Source organism: Aethalodelphis obliquidens, unplaced genomic scaffold (assembly GCF_003676395.1).
Source record: "Aethalodelphis obliquidens isolate GAN/ISIS:26980383/991018 unplaced genomic scaffold, ASM367639v1 scaffold27, whole genome shotgun sequence".
NCBI classification, from domain to species: domain Eukaryota; kingdom Metazoa; phylum Chordata; class Mammalia; order Artiodactyla; family Delphinidae; genus Aethalodelphis; species Aethalodelphis obliquidens.
In genome coordinates this window covers 2,428,951-2,449,408 of record NW_020837971.1, presented here as the reverse complement: position 1 = coordinate 2,449,408, position 20,458 = coordinate 2,428,951, and positions in this window count along the sequence as shown.

Here is a 20,458-nt window from a genome sequence, read left to right as displayed (position 1 = left end):
TCATGTCTTTTCATCTGTTTGTCTCTGTCTCTCCTATAATTTCTCAAGTCTTCTCCTTACTGGATATATCTGCTACACTTTAGGTTTCTATAGTTAGGAAATTTTAATGTTCACCATTATCTGGCAGAGAACTAGACTAAATCTCCCAGCTCCCTTGCTTCTAGATGAGGCTACTCTGACCACCTCATCCAATAAATGCAGTAGAAGGTATATGTGTATATGTGCCATTTCCTGGGCAAGATTATTAAAGAAGGTAGGAAATTTTCCATGATTTGCTTCTGTGCATCTTCTGAGTGTCCTAAAGGAAAATGGAACTTTAAGCTGGAAGAGGCCCTGATCCTTGAATTACTGCTGCATTTCATCATGCTCCTTACACGCCCCAGAAAAAAAAAATTGTGACATGGACACAGTTAAACAACTGGGATTGGGAATGTGTGTTTGTTATAGGAGTTGACCTTCCTATTGCAGTTTTATAAATTGAGGTATCATTGATTTATAATATTATTAGTTTCAAGTGTACAACATAGTGATTCAAAATTTTCATAGTCATCATAGATGACTGCAGAATTTTTGCTGTAAAGTCACCTGATTAGCCTTATGGGTATTGCCTTATATGAAACTTGTTGCTTTTTCCTTGCTGTTTATAATAGTCTTTCTTTATCTTTAATGCTTGTCATTTCAATTACAATATGTCTCTGTGTGGTCCTCTTTGGGTTGATCATGTTTGGGACTCTATGCTTCTTGGACTTGGATGTCTGTTTCCTTTCACAGGTTATGGAAGTTTTCAGCTATTACATCTTCATATATATTCTCTGCCCCTTTTTCTTTCTTTTTCTTCCTTCTGGGACCCCTATAATGTGAATGTTTGTACATTTGACGTTGTCCCGGAGGTCCCTTAAATTGTCTTCATTCCTTTTTTTTCTTATGTTCACCTTCAGTGATTTCTACTACTCTGTCTTCCAGCTCACTGATGTGTTCCTCTGTTTCATCTAGTCTACTGTTGATTCCTTCTAGAGTATTTTTTTCATTTCAGCTCTTGTATTCCTCATGTTGCGTTTTTCTTTGTTTTCTGTCTCTTTGTGAAAAATTTCTAACTTCTTGCTCTGTTCGTCTATTCTGAACACTTTGATCATCGTACAGTCATTACCTTGAACTTGATTGGCTATCTCCACTTCACTTAATTCTTCTGGAGTTTTATCTTGTTCTTTCATCTGGAACATGTTTCTCTGTCTCCTCATTTTGCCTAATTGCTCTTTTTACTTCTATGTATCTGGTACATAGTCTACATTTTTTGACCTTGGAGAAATGGCCTTATGCAGGAGATGTCCTGTGCATCCATTTCTCTTTGGTCACTAGAACTATGCATTTTAGGAGTGCTCCCTATGTGGACTGCTTGGGTCCTTTTGTTGTGGTAGGCTGACTACTGTGGGTGGTCTGGTAGGCTTGGCTGGTCCCAGATCTAGTGCCTGTACACTGGTCTGCCTGGCCCTGCCTTGTGCAGAGGCTGCTGGCCTCTTCTTGGTGTGGCCAGGCTATGTGATGCCTGGCAGCAGAACCCCAGGGGGCCACCCAGGGCTAGTTTTTGGTCACTGGCAAGTAGACTTGAGGTCCAGGATATCCCGGGGCTAGTGTCTGCCTATTGTTGGATGAAACCACGTCCTGAGGCGAGTGCCAGCCATGGTAGTGGGCATGGCTGGGGCCCAGCTGATACCAAGGCTAGTGCTAGCCTGCTGGTGGACGGGCTGGGTCTGCAGGCTGCAAGGCTATGGTTTCTCTGGGGCTGCTAACTGCCCACTTGTGGGTGAGGCTGGTCCTGAGGCTACAAATTGCTCAGTGGTAGGTGGGGCCAGGTATTCTGGGGATGGTCCCTACTCACTTATGGATGGAGCAGGGTCCCATGGTCTCTGGCTGCAGGGCCCTGGGTGTCCCAGATCTAGTGCCTGTACACTTGTGTGTAGGGCCTGGTCTTGGGCTATTGAGTGGGCAGGGCTGTATCCAGGGGAAGCTGTGGGTTTGGAGGTTTTAAAGCAGCCTGTCTGACAATGTGCTAGAGATTCACTGATGTTGTATAGGTATTTCATTCTTTCATTTAGCTGAGTAATTGTCCACTGTAGTATCTATTTTTTTTTTGTCATTGCTATGTTGCAGCCTCAAATATAGTTTATTCTTTCAAACATGTTTGCTGCTGACTACTTTTATCAGCCTGTTTTCTGCCTGTAGAATCTTGGGAGTCCAACAGCCTACATTGATTTTTGTATTCATCTTCTTTCAGTTCTTTTCAGAACCTCAGGCCCAGAATGTCCATGGGCTACAGAGGATTATTCATAGACCTTGAAACCTTATAGAGTTTGCCCACTTGAACTTTTAGGAAACTGAGATTCAGAGAGGTCACATTGCTATATGTATCAGAATATGAAGCTATCTCATTATAAAGCCAAAACTTTTTTCCTTTTATCATAGTACTTTTTTTGGTGTGATGGGTTATGTAGTGTGTTCTTTGATAAAAGGGAACATTTAATTCATCAGGAGAATAAGATAGTTTGTGGCTAATAATATCTAAAAGGAAATTATTTTATGGAGAAAATTGAATTTCATTGAGAAATTTAACAATGATTTTTTTACATAAGATACAGAACATTTGTTCATTTCTTAAGATTTCCACTCTAATAAATTATGACATTAAAATAGGTCTAAATGAAGATCTTTATATAGGTAGTTAAGGTGAGTATAATTGTAGCTTTTGGGTTAAATAAGTATGTACAAGACGGAAATAGGAAATCCAAAGGGGTAGACATGTAACATCCATTTTAAAATGGCCAAGAAATTTTATGAAGAATGCCTAAAATTATACCTGATGATCTTGCGATGGTAATAGCTGCTTCTATTTTCAGTGGTCTGGCCTACCTTTCCAGGTACTGGTGTTTTGTGTGTGGAGGAGGGGGTGGGGAGTTGGCAGGGGCTGGTTTGGTTCTTTGTCCTGCTTACTTCATTTCATTAGTTCACTACAATTTTTATCATTATTATTTGCCAGTGCTGTATTTCAGCCTCAACCATACACCTTATACTTTAAAACATGAATGATCAGTTTTTTTATATCCAAGTGTGAAACTTGTCTTTCCCGTGTCAGTTCTCTTTAGAGATATTTAAGAAATTGTCATTTAAAAAAGGTTGCTTTGTAATAATAACAATTTTTCATTTGAATGAAAGACATGAGGTAAATTTTCCATTGAAAAGAACATGGTAGTATGGTTAAATACCTGCACAGAGCACAATATTTAAAACCGACAGATATTTCTTCCTATATTGGTCAAATGTATGATCTGTCCTTTGGTCAAGTTCTTCACTTAGGAACTGGTTTTTTTCTTAATACTGGATCTTCTTTATGTTTCTTTGATAATCAGACGAGATTTTATTAATACTGGCTCTCGGCTATCCTTTTATTGACTAACAATTTACCATGGACTGTTCTGGGGAAATTCTTAGGAAAATTTTCTGTCTCAACCCATAACTATTATAATAATAGAAACAGTAACAGTAATACGTATGCTATTTAAAATGTGTTAATTGACCATGACTTTATTATTAATAACACTTGCCCATAGATTTATAAACAGGGTCTAAATTTGATACTATAATACCACTTTCTACTAACTAGCTAATATATATTAGCATTTACCTTGCTAAATACCTACTCTCATTGGATTCCTGTAGAGCCTATGGGATGAATAATATTACATTGATTTTTAAAGATTAGTTAAATGAGATTTCAAGAAATTAGGCAACAAGTTTACATAGCTATTAAGAGATGTAAGATTTAAGCTTCTGTCACACTTCAGGGACTAGAGCCTTAACTGTTATGAATATTGCCTCTCCTATATGGTTCTGATGCTTTAAGTAAACTCTCCATTGAACCAGCAGATACTTAGTTTATGCTGACCATGTGCCAGTCACTGAGAAGGACACTAGGAAACAAAGGTCCCTGACTTTGAATGTTCAATTTAAACACAGACAATCATGGAATGGCCCAATAAAAATGTTTTGAGTATACTATTGGTTTAAAACACTGGCAGTTATATTTTTGAGATTCATTTATATTTTTAAAAAATGAATTTTTTATATTTCAATGCTGAGAAGAAGGAAAAAGAAAAGGAAAAGAAATTTCAACAAATTGGTAGACCTGCTTAGAAAGGTCTTTTTGTTTGTATGGTTTGTTTTTTCTGTTAGAAAACTCAGAGAGGAAAGGGGAAATAATATTTTTTTCCAACTCTTCCACTATCTAAATACAACACTGCAGCTATATGTTGGATAGTGAGATATAATTTCTATTTTAAAGATAAAGAAACGGATTGTCAAACACATAGAAAATAAGTGCTGAGTTGAAATTGCGGTTTCTGCTCAGTGTTGTAGCTCACTCAGAAATCTTGGTAATAGAATTCTTTTTCCATTCTTTATTCCATCTCTTCTATTTGCTGCTCTTTTAAAAAACATGGCTAATTTAAAGTTTTAATGGTACCTGTGTATCCTAAGTGAGCGTTTCTTGGAAGCAGAGCATGAGATGGGGATTTAGTTAATGTGATTTATTTGGAAAGTAATCTCAAGTCCACAGGAGTGAGAAAAGCAAGGAAGAGCAAAGGAAAAAGGCTGAGCAAGGATGGGCTCGCCCCTGGAGTCTTACTGCACTGTGATTGCAGGGAGACTCTCAAGAGCACAAGCTGCACCGTAGTTAGTTCATCCTTGAAGCAAGGGGGCGGGCTTTTTTACCCTGTGCCAGTCCGTCTTTGATGGAGGGCTGTTTTCCAAGGAAGTGGCAGCTGTGAGGCGTTGACAGCCAATTCTCAGAGCAGCTGAGAGATTGGTGCACCAGCAGGCAAAGGGCTTCTGGACGGGACCCCTCCACCATCCTCCGCGCATTTGTGTTTTAGAGCACCTACGGTTCCTAATGCTGTGCTCAGTTTCCTTGATTTCACATTTGTGTATTCCTCAGGGCCATTATGAGCACGTAGTGATTGCTAATGATTCAGTATAAGATTACCTGGAGGCTCAAGAGCTAGTGAGCCAGAAGAGCCTATTTTGTAGAGATAAATGTTAGTTTTTGACTGATTGGTTAGTGACTTATTTGGAATTACACCCAATGCCTTAATGTTCAGTCCTTTAGTGTAAACTTACTATGAAAATACTGCATTTATAATTGCAACGATAAAGCCTGTGTAAACTCTATTTTTATCTGACCATTTACTCCTAATTATCGTGTGGTTTGGCAGTGTGGAGTTATCAGGAAATGTGGGCAATCATCTAGGGATTTTTCCATCTGAAAACAATTGCTTCAAGCTCATGGTGTGTGAGATTCTTTTGCTATTTTCTTTGCTTCTCTGTCACTGAGGCAAGAATGAGGCCTATATACAACGTACTTTATGATAGTCATTTACACAAACCTTTTATCTGAAGAAAAGATTCAGTAACTGAATTGAATCAAACCTGTTGGGTTGAGATAAAGAATGCTAAATTCTGCAACATTCTCTTAGATGAAATACTTGTCACACATTCTTGATCATATTGATGCATTTAGTAAAAGGGTTTTTTTCTCTTTGTTACCCCTAATAAGGCATTTTTGCTGAAGGGAATGCAAAAGCAGAAGTTTTTGTTGTTCTCCTCCTGTTTTGCTTCTCTCTGGCTATGATTACACTGACATCTGAAATAACAGAGTCCACCACTGAAGACGCCTAGTTGAATGTTAAATACAGTGTGTCTCTGCCACCCTGGTCTATATGAAGGGGTATCAGTATTTTATTTGAAACCGTACATCAGTTTGGGTTTTATCCTATGATTACCTAAATTAGGGTCTATGTTTAGCTGAGACAGTAACAGCCACAACAGCCCACAGTTTAGTAAGCCAAGGATAACTTGAAAAGAAAAGTCACAGATGAAAGAGATGTGGCTTCCCTCTTAGGTGTAGTCTTACATGCTTTTGTTTACCAGCTGCATTTTAGACGAAAATGAGAGTATTTCATCCAGAATAGAATACATGATTATAATTTAGAAGGAAATATGGAATGAAAGTAAGAAGAATAAGAAAGGCAACTAAGAATTCTAGTATAAAATAAATTATAAGGTAATATATTTGAAAATTACTTAAATCAGTAAATAGTTAGCTTCCATTCCTAACAAATATAACCTTTAATTAAGAAATAAAACGTCATTGGTTATTAGTTCTTATTTTGTGGGCCTTTTAAGAAACCATAGCTTATTTATAGACATTGGGATGCAGTAAGTGTATCCTTTTGACCATAGACACCACGTCTTAAAGACGTCATGTTTCTTTGAGTTTTAGGAGACATTGAAAATAGTTTCAATGCATTTCTTTAAAGATTAAGAATGCTGTGAAAATATACATATAAAATATATATAATATCACTTGGGACCTAAACAACTGAAGGAATTTTAGAGAAGTTTGTCGTGAAGGAGAATAGGAGTATACCACACATTTACAACAAACAAAAAGGTAAGAGTAAGTTTTATAAGTTTATTCTTTGGAGGTAATGGAAAAGAATTTCTTATCTCTGTAATCCATTGATTTTTTTTCTTAAGACTGAAAGGTAGTAAATTTATTTGAGAAAAGATATATTCAAAAAAGTTTTTTGTATGACATATATTCAGGGTTTGCATAGTTTACTACATCAGTACTGACTTACTAAAGTGAATATGGTATCTATCCAGACTCACTAGACCATGAGTCATTTGGAAAACAAATATTTTTTAATTAGCTGAAGATTTATCCTTTTATACACTACAGTAATTTGCTTTAGGTTTTAAAATATCTTTAGTGAGAATTTTTTTCTAACATATTTTGTGTGTGTGTGTGTGAGTTCCTAAGACTAGAGAGTGTGATGAAGACAATTTAGGCAATAGACATCATATTAAAGCTCATGAGCTTTGAAGTTGACTGGAGTTAGAATTCTAGTTTTATCACTTAGTAGCTTTTTTTTTAAGTTGCTTAAGTTTTTGAAACTTTTAAAATTGAGATATAAGGATAATGTTATATCTCCTGAAATTCTGAACATTAAGTTTGATCGAGCTTATACAAGGATCCTGGCACATGCATTGCTTGGATGATTCGGGATCGTTATAGTGAACATCAGTTGAGAGATGAGGATTATTTGACCACATACTCTTTAAAGCTGAGGCTTTTTTCAGTTCTTTTTGTGATTAAACTTGTTCTCATTCCTAGTCATCTCTCCTCCAATTTGTTCCCTCTAATCTACTTTCAGCCTTGGGGAATCTTTTTTTTTTTTTTTTTTAAAGAAAGAAAAAGAATAAAAATCAACCACACAATAAGACAGCTAAAAAAAAAAAATCATTTAACCACTATAATAATTGCCTACAGTGTGCTATTAAGTAAGTAGCCCCTATCCATATTCAATTAAAATTAAGAATCCAATTCTATAGTTTCCCATTTCAAGTACTTCATAGCCACAGTAGCAAGTGGTTACTATATTAGATAGTGCAGAGAAATAAATATTTCCATCATGACAGAATGTTCTGTTGGGCCGTGCTGATTTACAATGTTTAAAGCTCTGTATTTGTGTTGCGGAATTCTGAAGATGAGTGGAATGTGCCTTTTGTTTCATGTAACTTAAGTGTGGTGAAAGAAAGAGATATTTTTACCGTGTTTGGGAAAATGTAAAAAATCAGTGAAGACGATGACTATCTGAAAAACATGGGAGAGTTAGAGTAAAGGGATCAGGATTAAAGGAAGAAAGGACTGAGCTGAGACCTAAAGCATAATTAATATTTGTGAACTTTCTCAGTGCATGAATTATGATAGAAGGTAGCAACGTGGACCTACTTGCAGGAGGAGAGAAGGGGAAGGGTTGATTTTTATGTGCATAAGAATTCTTAATATTTTCTTTTCAAATGTTTAGTATCTCACAATGATATGTATTATTTTGATAATCCAAATTATAATTTTATTTTAAAAGAATCATGTACTATTTCAAACCTTTTGTCTCCGCATCTTCAAATGAATTTGCTGGCATCTGTTTCTATTCTTGTCTTTTCACTGAAAAAGATCTCTCTCCTCCTGTCCAAGACTAATGTATTCTTCAGAGTTTGAATGCCCTTCCTTCCTAACTCATCTTAGATATTGTTTCATATTTCACTCCTTTTCTGTCTTAAAACATACTTTCTCTACTCTTTTGCTTCAGCCTATTAATATATATATGATCCTTATATCAACCCCGTTTGATCCTGTCTTTCTGTCACTTTTTCAATCCAGTTTTCTAAAAGGATGCCCTCTGTTTGATTCCTCACTTGAAATTTACTCTCCAGCCTAAGACTCAATATTCCCCCAACTGTTAAGTGGGTATATCTTTTACCAAGGTCTCCGGTCATCATCGTCAATAATTACCGTTGTCAATTCTAGCAGACTCTTTACAGTCCATGTTTTTCTTAGTTAAATAGGTAAATTTAGTGGTCAACATAGGCTTATGACTCCCAAATCTGTTTCCACCCCAGATCTCTCTGGTAAAGAGATACCACATGTAAAACTGACCACATGTGTAACTGACGGTTAAATGTTTCCATCGGGATGTGCTATAGGCAATTCAAACTTTCCTTTAATACAAACTGATAATCTCACCAAAATCCCTTTCTGTTCCTTCAGCATTTTTCTACTAGTCAGTTGCACCACCGTGTATTCATTTCCCGAAACTAGAAGCTTAGAAAAGACTCTTCTGTGTCCCAGATATGTTTGGTTTAGCAATGACTGTGAAGTCCTTTAAAATCTCGCCAGTTTATTCCTTCCACCCCTACCATCACTGGTTTAGTGAAAGAGTAAATTTCATCACAGTCTCCAGCCTTCAATTTTCACCTTTCTCCAGTTCATTCTTCACACTGCCTCCAGGGTCATCTTCCTAAAATTCAAATCCACTATATCATTCTGTTTCCTTTTGTATTTCCTTTGTTTTTAACTTTTCTGCTCAAGCTCTTGGGTAGTTTCTCTCACTTCTTAAAATAATTATTTCTTAAATAATTATGTTTCTTGTTAAAGCAACACACAGAATTTCCAAGGTCTTAGTACCATACTGAGGATCTCCAGAAAGGCATCCAGTCTGATGCTTCTCCTACAGTTTCACCCTCCGTTCAGGGTGTCTCAGAGTCACTACTGCCACCAACATGTTATGTCCTGGAGATACCACTTCTCGATTAGGTTGTGGTCCCAGATAAGATCCATTCTCTTTTATACAATATACAAGGAGTGTTTAAGTCTAAATAAAGTTACAAAGCGTATTTATTAAAGTTTTATGGAGAACAAAAAATCAGCAAGGTAAATAACAAAGGTAAAGATTTACTGTTATTTCAAATCTTGCTGGCTTCTTTGTTTTTAAACAAGCTTTAAATCTGGATCCTTAGGACAACATTTTACGTGAAGAAAAAGTAGGCTTCCCATACAGCATTACCCCTGCTCTGCTGCCCTGTGAACAAATAAGTCAGGAATGATGCAGCTCTGCTGTTTCCATTGGCCTCTGCCTGTGCAGATGCTGATGCCAGCCTCTGGCAGTACTTTGATGCGGACTCCCATCATTACGGATGGGTGATCCACGTCTAAAAGTCCAGTAGGAGCTAGGGTTTGCGGACACTATCCTGGCAGACTAATCTTGATGATGTGAAAGTTATGTTCAAACGTTCCTATAAAGTGTACAGGTATACCTCATTTTACTGAGTTTCACTGTATTGCCCTTTGCAGATACTGTTTTGTTGTTTTTTGTTTGTTTGTTTTTGTTTTACAAATTGAAGGTTTCTGGCAACCTCATGTGGAGCAAGTCTACTGGAGCCATTTTTCCAACAGCATTTGCTCATTTTGTGTCTAAATGTCACGTTTTGGTAACTCTCGGAATATTTCACACTTTTTCATTACTATATTTGTTAGTGATCTGTGATACCAGTGATCTTTATTACTACTACGATGTGCTGAAGGGTCAGATGATGGTTAGCATTATTTAGCAATAGAGTATTTAAGGAAGGTACATTGCTTTTTAACACAATACTATTGTACACTTTATAGTATAGTGTAAACAGAACTTTTATACACGTTGGGAAACCAAAATACTCATCTAACTGACTTTCTTGCAATATCCACTTTCTTGCAATATTTGCTTTTTGGAATATTAACTTTGTTGCAGTGGTCTGGAACAAAACCTGAAATCTCTCTGATGTAAGCCTGTATGGGAATAATGGGATACTGCTTTTAGAAGAATTCAATAACTATGCCCTGGCCATTGTGAATTCGAAAGTTGCTCTTAATAATGCAACTAGGACCCATCTCAATAGACAGTTGGCTCAATGGCCTAATTATCATCAGTTTCATCAGTAAGAAGGGCTTACTGGTTACTCTCAAATTGCTTTCTTAGACAGTTTCCGATATTCTATTGGTATATTTATGCCAAATAACTCCATACAGAAAATTGGTCAGTTTAAAACTCTGAAGATAAGTTTTGCAGCTAGTTTGTAGGTGTTGTGGTGGGCTGGGGCATGGGAAAGCCACTTGGATTAAAAACTAGATGGTCATTGAGAACCTGATGTTTTAAAAAAAAATTGTAGAAACCCATATCTCAATAAAATTTTGTCTTTACAAAATGAGACTGATTCTGTAAGAATTATGTAAAACGTGGTTTTCTTTTTCGTTCACATGTGGATTAAATCTTTTAAAAAGCAATCTATTAATTGGCCCTACGTGTATGTCTACAGTACATAATACTAATAACCTTGAATCGTCTCATAGAACTGGATATTTCTGGATACTCAAAGCATTGTCTTCTGCATAGCTTCAGAGTTAAGGTTAATTTAATTGCAGTCAAAATCTTTTACAATTCTAATATGAGTGAACTCTGAATTGAAACCTCTACCAACAAGTCTGTATCTTTTGAACCAGAGTCAAAAAGAACCGTTGAAATCATGTAGCTTATTAATTTACAGGCTTGTTTATCTCACCTGGGGAGATAATTAAAAAGAATGCAGATCTCCAGGACTTAGCTCACACTGATTGAAGCCTGAGGATCAGGGTGTTTAAGAAATTCTTGAGTTCCTGCTGGTGCTGATGTGAGGTAGTTTGGGAAGAATAAATTCATTCTTTCCAGTTTACAGATCAGAAAACTGAAGCAGACCAAGGGAGGCAAAGTGACTTCCCCAAATGGTGCAGATTTGAAACAAGATTTTGAGACTCTTAACTCCCAACTCAGTAATATCTGTGAACAAAAGTAGAGAATTTCCTATATAAAGAACTCCAGGGGTTATTTTAAAAGAATGGGAACTGTATGAGTTCCGGTGATTTCAGTGTGATGGGTGTTGACTAGGAATAAACTTTTATGCTTCTATCTTAGATGTTAGACCAGATTCTGAGTAAATTATGTTTGCTTGAGATTGCTGTCATAAATTAAGGTGATGCTAGTAAGTGTATTACTTGTGACAAGAACAAGGCATATTACTGTCAATAATATGAATTTTATAATTTATTTTCCATATTCCTCTAAGAAATTCAACATGATATTTTCCTTCAACTTTCAGCTTTTTGGTTTTATAAGCTGGATTTTCAAATGACATTGAAATGCAGCATTTTGTTCTAAAAATACACTCACTTGTTCCATAATACACCACTTCTAAGACATGAGCAATCATTTCTTAGGCTGCTGCAAACTCATAATAATGCTAAATTCTTGCCAAGTCAGTAGGTTCAACTAGAGCAACCATTACATGAATCATAAATCATGACAAAGGACCCATAAAATACCTTAAATTTGTTTTGAAATCCAAAGAACCATGCATTAAAATAAAAGCTAAAGCTAAAATCTATAATGATCTTTACTAGTTTCTGCCTGTTGATATACCTCAGCTTTTACCCTATACCTCACTGATGACAGTAAGGTCTCTGGAACATTTATACAGTTCAGAATTCAGCTCTAAATGCTCTTGGTAGAACAGCATGAGAGACTCTTAAAGAATGATGTGTTTACAATAGTAATTATTTACTCTCATGCCGAATTGAAATTGCAGCTTTCTTTTTGGGAAACCATAGCTCTTCCATTATTTACTGGTCCTAGCAAGTACCATTAACGTTTTTTGTAAATTTATTTTTGGCTGCGTTGCGTCTTTGTTGCTGAGTGCGGGCTTTCTCTAGTTGCAGCGGGCGGGGGGCTACTCTATGTTGCGGTGCGTGGGCTTCTCATTGCGGTGGCTTCTCTTGTTGTGGAGCATGGGCTCTAGGCGCGCGGGCTTTAGTAGTTGTGGCGCATGGGCTCAGTAGTTGTGGCACAAGGGCTTAGTTGCTCCGCAGCATGTGGGATCTTCGTGGACCAGGGCTGGAACCCATGCCCCCTGCACTGGCAGGCAGATTCTTAACCACTGTGCCACCAGGGAAGTCCCCCATTAACCTTTTATACAGCAGGCAATCCTTTTATTTTTGCCATTGTTAAAATATCTTCCAAGATATACCAGTCAGTGCACTTTCCTCCGAAAGGCAGACATATCTGTCTTTGGTCAGTCATCACAATATGCTTTGAAGCTTTACCAGAAGGCCCAGTCATGGTCTTACATGTCAAGTGAGCAGCAGCTTTTGACAGTACCATCTCTGGTCCTGAAGAGCAGATTCAGATTCAGTGTAACCACAGCAAAATGAGAGGTAGAAAAATAGAACAACACTAAGGAGATTTGAGCTCCCAAGATCTGTATTAGTTTCTACATGAGAGGTTGGGCCCCATCTGTACTGGCCCTTGTTGATCATCTTAAATTTCTAGTTTCAACAACTTCTGCTATCTTTAGACCTCTTTTAAAAGCAAAGAGGACTTTCTAATTAATAAAGGTTTAATCTTAATTAGCTAGTAAGAAAAACAATCAGAACAGCAATTTGCTGAGCGTTTCAGTTGATCAAGCGATGTGTATGAGTACTGTCTGTGACAACACACCTTGTCAGAAATGCCTGCTAAAACTCTTCCTTATTCTACACTCCTCTCACACCCTCCCAAGTTCTTTGGTCTTGCTTACCATCCTAGGGTTCAGAAATACAGCAGAAATCATTCAGATTTTCAACAGTTGAGTTTTAGTATTTTTCTTCTTGTGTTCCTATCATGTTCCTAGAAAAATGGGCAAACGTAGAGAAATAATCCAATTTTTTAAGGTTACTCTGAGATGTTTCATTGTTATTATGTAGAAATGACTGTTTCAACTGTTGGGGGGTTGTGACATACTGCTTTATGCTTTAAGATAATGTTTGTAATTATGAAGTAAACTAAAAATATATATACAATATGTATAAGGTATAAGGAATGATGATCCAAATGCACACCCTGTCGACTCTTGGTTTAAGAAAAATGGTAATCATTCCCTTTGGAATCTGCTTTGTAATCGTCCTGAATTCCATTCCCTTTTCTCTCTGCTTAGATGAAGTTAAATAGTACATTTTGTGGTTAACTTTGCTTTTTTTTGGACTTTTACTGTATATCTTTGTATGCCAAAACAAAATGTTTAATGTTTTCATAGGTCGAAATAGGAATTACACTGCACAAAACTGTCTTTATGATTTGTCTTTAAATTGTATTAGATATTATGTTCCAGAAATTCATTCTTAGTGTTGTTTAAGGATGTAATACAGTCATGCTTACTGTTGTCTCAATATAACATGAACATGTCACAATTTATTGATTGCCTTTGCTAATGTACATTTAGATTGTTCCCATAGATATTCAGTCTTATTATGAGTACTTTTGTCCAAGTGTACATTTGCTACAGTTCTTTAAGGGAAATACTCACTTGTTGAATTATTGGATTACATGTTTAGCTCTGTTAGAGAATGTCAATTTTTTCCCCAAAATGCTTGAAGCACTTGGCACCAATGTCATCACTTTATAAATGCTTTATTTGTTTTATATCTTACATTTGACATGGTCAGGCTTTTATATTTGCCCATTTTTGTGGGTATGAAAATTTATTTCATGATTTTAATTTTTATTTCCCTGATTTAATTTTGAGGTTGAGCATAGTTTCATGTTTATTTGCTGTTTCTGATGAATCTTCTGTGACATGCCTTTACGTTCCTTTTTTGCCACTTTTTCTATTGAGTTGTGTCTGTTTTTAATAGACTTGCAGGATTTCTTTATATATTTTGGTTACTATCCCATCTTCTCCCAGTTTCTGGGTTGTGTTTTATTTTCTCTATGGTATCTTTGATACCATACAACTTTATTAATCATTTCCTTTTGCGGATGTAACTTTCTGTCCTAAGATATGCTTCCCTAACTGACGACATGAAGATAACTTCTATATTATCTGTTAAAAGTTTTATAGATTATATTTGACCTTTAAATTTTACACAACTAACTTTTTCATATATGATGTGAGGGAGATTTCAATGCCATAATTTCATAACGTTAAACAATAGTCCCAGTACCCTTTATTAAAGTCTTTCCTTCTCCACTGACATATAATAAATTTAATTCTATCATAAATCAAATTTCCAGGTATGTATGGGCTTTTGGTTGGGGGTAGGCAAAGGGGATGAGAGTGCTGTCCAACTGGTTTATCCTGTAACCAATATCACATTGTTTTAATTACTGTAACTTTCTAATACTTCTTGACATTTGGTAAGGTAATTCTTCCCACATTTTTGTCTTCCTCAAGAGTGTCTTATGTATTCTTGGATCTTGGTATTTCCATATATGTTTTTCATTTAGCTTTACAAATTCCAGAAAAATAATAGTTTGGAATGTTAACTGACATTGATCAAACTACTGATCAGTCTGTGAAGAATTGATATCCATACAATACTGAGACTCTTGATTCATTGTTCATAGTATATTTTCTATATTTAGGTCTTCCAGTAGATTATGTATCTATAAAGATCTGATAATCTTTGTTAAATTTTTACTATGAACTTTACGTTTTCAATGATATTGTAAGTAACATCTTTGAAAAATTACATTTTTAAATTAATAGACTTTGTTTTCAAAGCCTGAAGCTATTCTAAAAGTAATCAAGCAGGCAGTAGGTAGTACAGAGACTTTGCATATACCCTACCCTAACTCCACAATTTCCTTTATTATTAACATGTTATTTTGGTGTGGCACATGTTTACAATTAGTGAACTGATACTGATACAGTAATATTAACTCAAGTCCATAATTCAGATTTCATTAGTTTTTACCTAATGTCCTTTTCTGTTCCAGGATCCCATGCAGGATACCACATTACATTTAGTCATCTTATCTCTTCAGGCTCCTTTTTTGCTGTGATAATTTCTCAAACTTTCTTTTAAAATTTTTTTTAATTAGAGTATAGTTGATTTACAATATTGTGTTTGTTTCAGGTGTACATATACATCTAGCTGCTCTTTTTCTTTTTAGATTCTTTTCCCACATAGGCCATTAAAGAGTACTGAGTAGAGTTCCCTGTGCTATACAGCAGGTTCTTATTAGTTATCTATTTTATATAAAGAAGTGTGTATATGTCAGTCCCAATCTCCCAATTTACCCCTCCCCTCCCACCTTATCCCCTGGTAACCATAAGTGTGTTTTCTACGTGACTCTATTTCTGTTTTCTAAATAAGTTCCTTTGTATCATTGCTTTTTAGATTCCACATGTAAGTAGTATCATATGACATTTCTCTTTCTCTGTCTGACTTACTTTACTTAGTATGACAATCTCTAGGTCCATCCATGTTGCTGCAAAAGGCATTATTTCATTCTTTTTTATGGCTGAGTAATATTCCATTCTGTGTATATACTACATTTTCTTTATCCATTCCTCTGTTGATGGACACTTAGGTTGCTTCTATGTCCTGACTATTGTAAATAGTGCTGCAATGAACATTGTGGTACATGACTCTTTTTGAATTACGGTTTTCTTTGGGTATATGCCCAAGAATGGGATTGCTGGGTCATATGGTAGTTCTGTCTAGTTTTTTAAGCAACCTCACTACTGTTCTCCATGGTGGTTGTACCAATTTACATTCCCACCAACATTGTAGGCGTGTTCCGTTTTCTCCACACCCTCTCCAGCCTTTATTGTTTGTAGATTTTTTGATGATGGCCATTCTGACTGGTGTGAGGTGATACCTTATTGTAGTTTTGATTTGAATTTCTCTAATAATTAGTGATGTTGAGCACCTTTTCATTTGCTTTTTTGGCCATCTGTATGTCTTCCAGACTTTCTTGTTTTTGATAACCTTGACTGTTAGGAGGATTACTTACTGTACAAGTATTTTATAGAACATTCCTCAATTGAGATTTGTCTGTTCTTTCCCATGATTAGACTGGGATTATGGATTTTAGGAAGGAAGACCATAGAGGTAAAGCATCAGTTTTATCACATCATATAAAGGGTAGTTACTAGCTACATGATTTATGACTGTTGATATTGACCTTGATAACTTGGCTGAAGTAGTATTTATCCAGATACTCCATCACAGTAAAGTTACCTTATTTTGCCCCCTTTCCATTCTGTACTTTTGGAGGGAAATCACCATGTACAACCCGTAGTTCAGGAGTGTGTAGATAAAGATACTCATCTAGACACTGAAGATACAATGATGAAAAAGACATATGCTCTGCATTAATGGACAGCTCCCGGACAAGCGACCACCTCATCACCTTCAGATAAGAAGTCGAAAGATACACAATGCCTTCCTGTCTATTTCTCCTTTTCAATCCCTAATATCTCTATTAACATGAAAGGCATATTTGAATCTTATTTCTGTTCCTTACACAGACATCCCAAATGTAAGCTACATACTGGAAAATCAGCCTTTTACCAATACAGCCTGGCAACATTTTGATCTTGTTAAAACATCTTCAACTAGGTGCCTTCAAGTTCTGACCTTGACATTCAAAGCCCTCTTCAAAATGATGGTGTTTATTGTTTTTTTCTGTGTGTGTCATCATTGCCCCACTTAACTTCCCAGAAAGATGTTCATTAAGTTCAGTCAGTATGACTTGACAGTAAAATGGAATTTAGAATGAATTTCTACCTGACACAAGAATTTTTTTTCCAGAAATAGGCAGAGTAGACTATTAGCATTTTAGGTTTTCTTCAGTAATGCTCCAATCTGCTCGCAATGTTTAATTCACTAGCTCAAGTAAGGGAAATCAGAGAACTGTTTTTTTAACCTGCTGCTGACCTATTGTACTCTCCTGGGGAAGTCTGCTTTTTCTTGTTTGCTTGCCTATAAAACAGTAATTGAAATGTTTAATTCCTGACTATCAACAGGTGAATTATACTCATTGTAAAGAACCTTGACTTCAAGTCCTCTTTGGCTTAATTACACAGAGAAGTAGAAACTGTTGTTAGCTGGAATTAAATACTAACTCCTGTCTGCTTTCACTTTTTCTTCAAGCAGTTTGCTGCCTTGCAAGAGGAATTTTAGATCAAAAAACATAGTATTTTCACATTCCTGGAAGTTTCTGAACAATTATTTCTTAGCTACTTCTGAGCTGATAAAATTTTATTAATCTGAGAAGGCAATGCTAGTTATCTGTAGCTTGGACTGAGGAGCACAGATGAGAGGAGTGGAGAAGCAAACATTAATGTTTTCTCTTCTCCTGTATCAGCCTTTTTTTTTTTTTAAGTAGAAATGTTTTGCTATTTAATGATATGCCTGTCAAAAGCAGATTATTTACCTAGGATAACTTCTGAATTTAGTTTGAATTTGGATTACGCCTCCCATGTGTCTGTGACCTTGGGTTTATTACTTAATCTCTCAGCCTCTGTCAAGTGCAAAATGGGCATTAAATATGATTGCACTTAGAAGGTGCATCAGACATGTGGATGAAGACCTGTAATAGAAAGAGATCTAAAACATGAGAGATGTACAATGTGGTCCCTAACTGTAACATGTTAGAAATGCCAAATCTTGGGTCCCACTCCAGATCTACTGAATCAGGAACCCTGTGCATGGGGCTCAGAGATCTGTGTGTGTTAGCCAGTCCTCCAGGTAATCCTTAAGCCTGCTGCTTTCAGAGAACCAATGTAGCTGAAGTATGAATCAATGAAAAACTTCAGGCTACAATTATGCGAGGAAGCAGGGAATGATTTTATCTTCCATGGCTGAGGAAAATTTGAGATAGCCACTACTTTTGAGTTGGTAATTTATCATTAATCTGAGAGGAAATTCAAAGTAGATAAGCTTAGTCTGGAAAAATTAGGAGATTTCATCCAGGAGAACAAGGTGAGGATGGGACTTGTCACCATGTCACACTTAGGGAACTAGAAGTTCTTTAGAATGCACAGAACGGAGGAGAGAGAAGGAATCTACTCAGTTGAAAATATTTCTGTAAGTTTCCAAACCGCAGCATAAAGTTTTTAAAGCTATCAAGTCAGATTTTGTTTCCCATGAAGTTTCCAGCAGCTAATGGTTCAGTAGATTACGTGGGCCTCTCACTGTTGTGGCCTCTCCCGTTGCGGAGCACAGGCTCCGGACGCGCAGGCTCAGCGGCCATGGCTCATGGGCCCAGCTGCTCCACGACATGTGGGATCTTCCCAGACCAGGGCACGAACCCATGTCCCCTGCATCGGCAGGCAGACTCTCAGCCACTGTGCCACCGGGGAAGCCCGGTCTTAGGATTCTTAAATCCCTAAATAAAGTGAGATCAAGGAAAAGGTGAAGTCTAAAGTCCAACAGTTACAACAGGTGTAAATTCTTCAAAATGCTATCTACTATTTCTATCTCCTAGTCAAACATTAGTAAATGTTAAATATTTATGTCTTCCCAACTGTGTGGATTGGAGCTGACCTGTTTTTGAGGTATTCTTTCTTGAATGAATTATGTGAAGGTCAGAAGAAGAAAAAAAAAAAACACTACCAACAAAGGAATGTGTATGTTTCATTGGAGCGCTCTGCTTGACTTAACCCAGCAAATTAATGATGGCCTAGAGGCAAAGCAATTCCACTTCACTGCTGACCCTCACCTCTATGCTCTGCCTTGCTTACTATGAGGTGTTTTGTTTGTCTGTTTGTTTTGCTGGATAAGTGTGATCCTAGAAATGTTTGCATGTATTTTTCTGGCTTCAAGGCATGATTTTTATTAGTGAAATTGTCAACTTGTATGTATGCCTTAGGACAGAAGGATTCAGGAACTGTTCTAAATTGTTCAGCAGCCTTCTGGGCTGTTCTGTTAACACCATCACCTTCTAAGGTAAGAAATCCAGTTTGTGTGTGTGTGTGTGTGTGTGTATTTAATAATTTTTTCTTCTTTTGTCTTTAGTCAGCATCTAACTTTCAAATCATGGGTAGGGAAGTCACTAGGCTTAGAAGTTAATGTTTCAAAGGTCAACATCAAATATAGTCTCTCAACTGTGCCAAGATGTTGATTTTTTTTCCCCATCAATCATTCATTTGCCTAAAAATCCCATTGGTCTGTTAATTTTTATTAATCTACTATTTCTTATAACTGTTCTTAATCCTCATTCGGAGGATTATATATATCATATTTTATATATATTGTGTGAGTCTTACAGATTTTTCTCTCATTTTACACTCTGGAAACCTAACATTTTTTTGAACAGACTTCTTCGCTACATCCTCAAGCACTTAATACCTCCTCACGTTAAGCAAAACTCTTTTCTCTTGATCGCACCAGCTCCTTAGATGCGCAGCTTGTGGAGAACACTACCCGTATTCCGTGTGCCACAGGGTCTCAAAACAGAGGTGGCATCTCCTAAATCCCTAAGATGGCTTCCAAACTACTACTTGATTTCTTTTCAAAGAAATATTTTAAATTTAATTCATGTTTTTATTGAAGTGATACATGGATAAACTTTAAAAATGTAAATTTTTCTGCAAAGCTTATTAGAAAAATCTAGTCTCCAAAAACACCAAGCCCCATCACATGCCCTGGAGGCAACACTTGTAGTTCTCAGCTATTTCTTTTAGAATTTGCCCCCAATTTATAAATAACATGTATAGATATACATATATATTTTTTCTTGACTCTTCAGTTTTAGGTACTTGCTATTAACTTCTTACAGAGGAAGACTTATCTTTATAATTCACTTATCCCCATCTCCCCACTTACAGTCTATCTCCTTACCCTCCTGTGAATATAGGTATAGTTATTTAATAAGTTAATCTTTAGATCAAGATTTAGTATCTGTTATGGCTGATGATGATTCACAGCTGAATAATGTGATACACTACACTTGTATTTCTTCTATAATAGTTCTTCACCCTGGTTCTTCACCCTTAGTTTCCTCTGTGCCTTTCTCTACTTCATCCCTAAACTCCCTGTCAGAAGTGGACATCATTTTACATGTCTCTGGTCCGTTCACGTTTTTATTCTCCATAGCAGTTGTTAAAAAGTCTCACTGTTGCCTCAACTTGTCTCCCTGCATGGTTATAATCTTCTCTCTTTGGAGATGACCTGTGACTTCCCACATCACTGTACAGAAAATCGAGGTGATCAGCTAAGGAACAAATATAACCT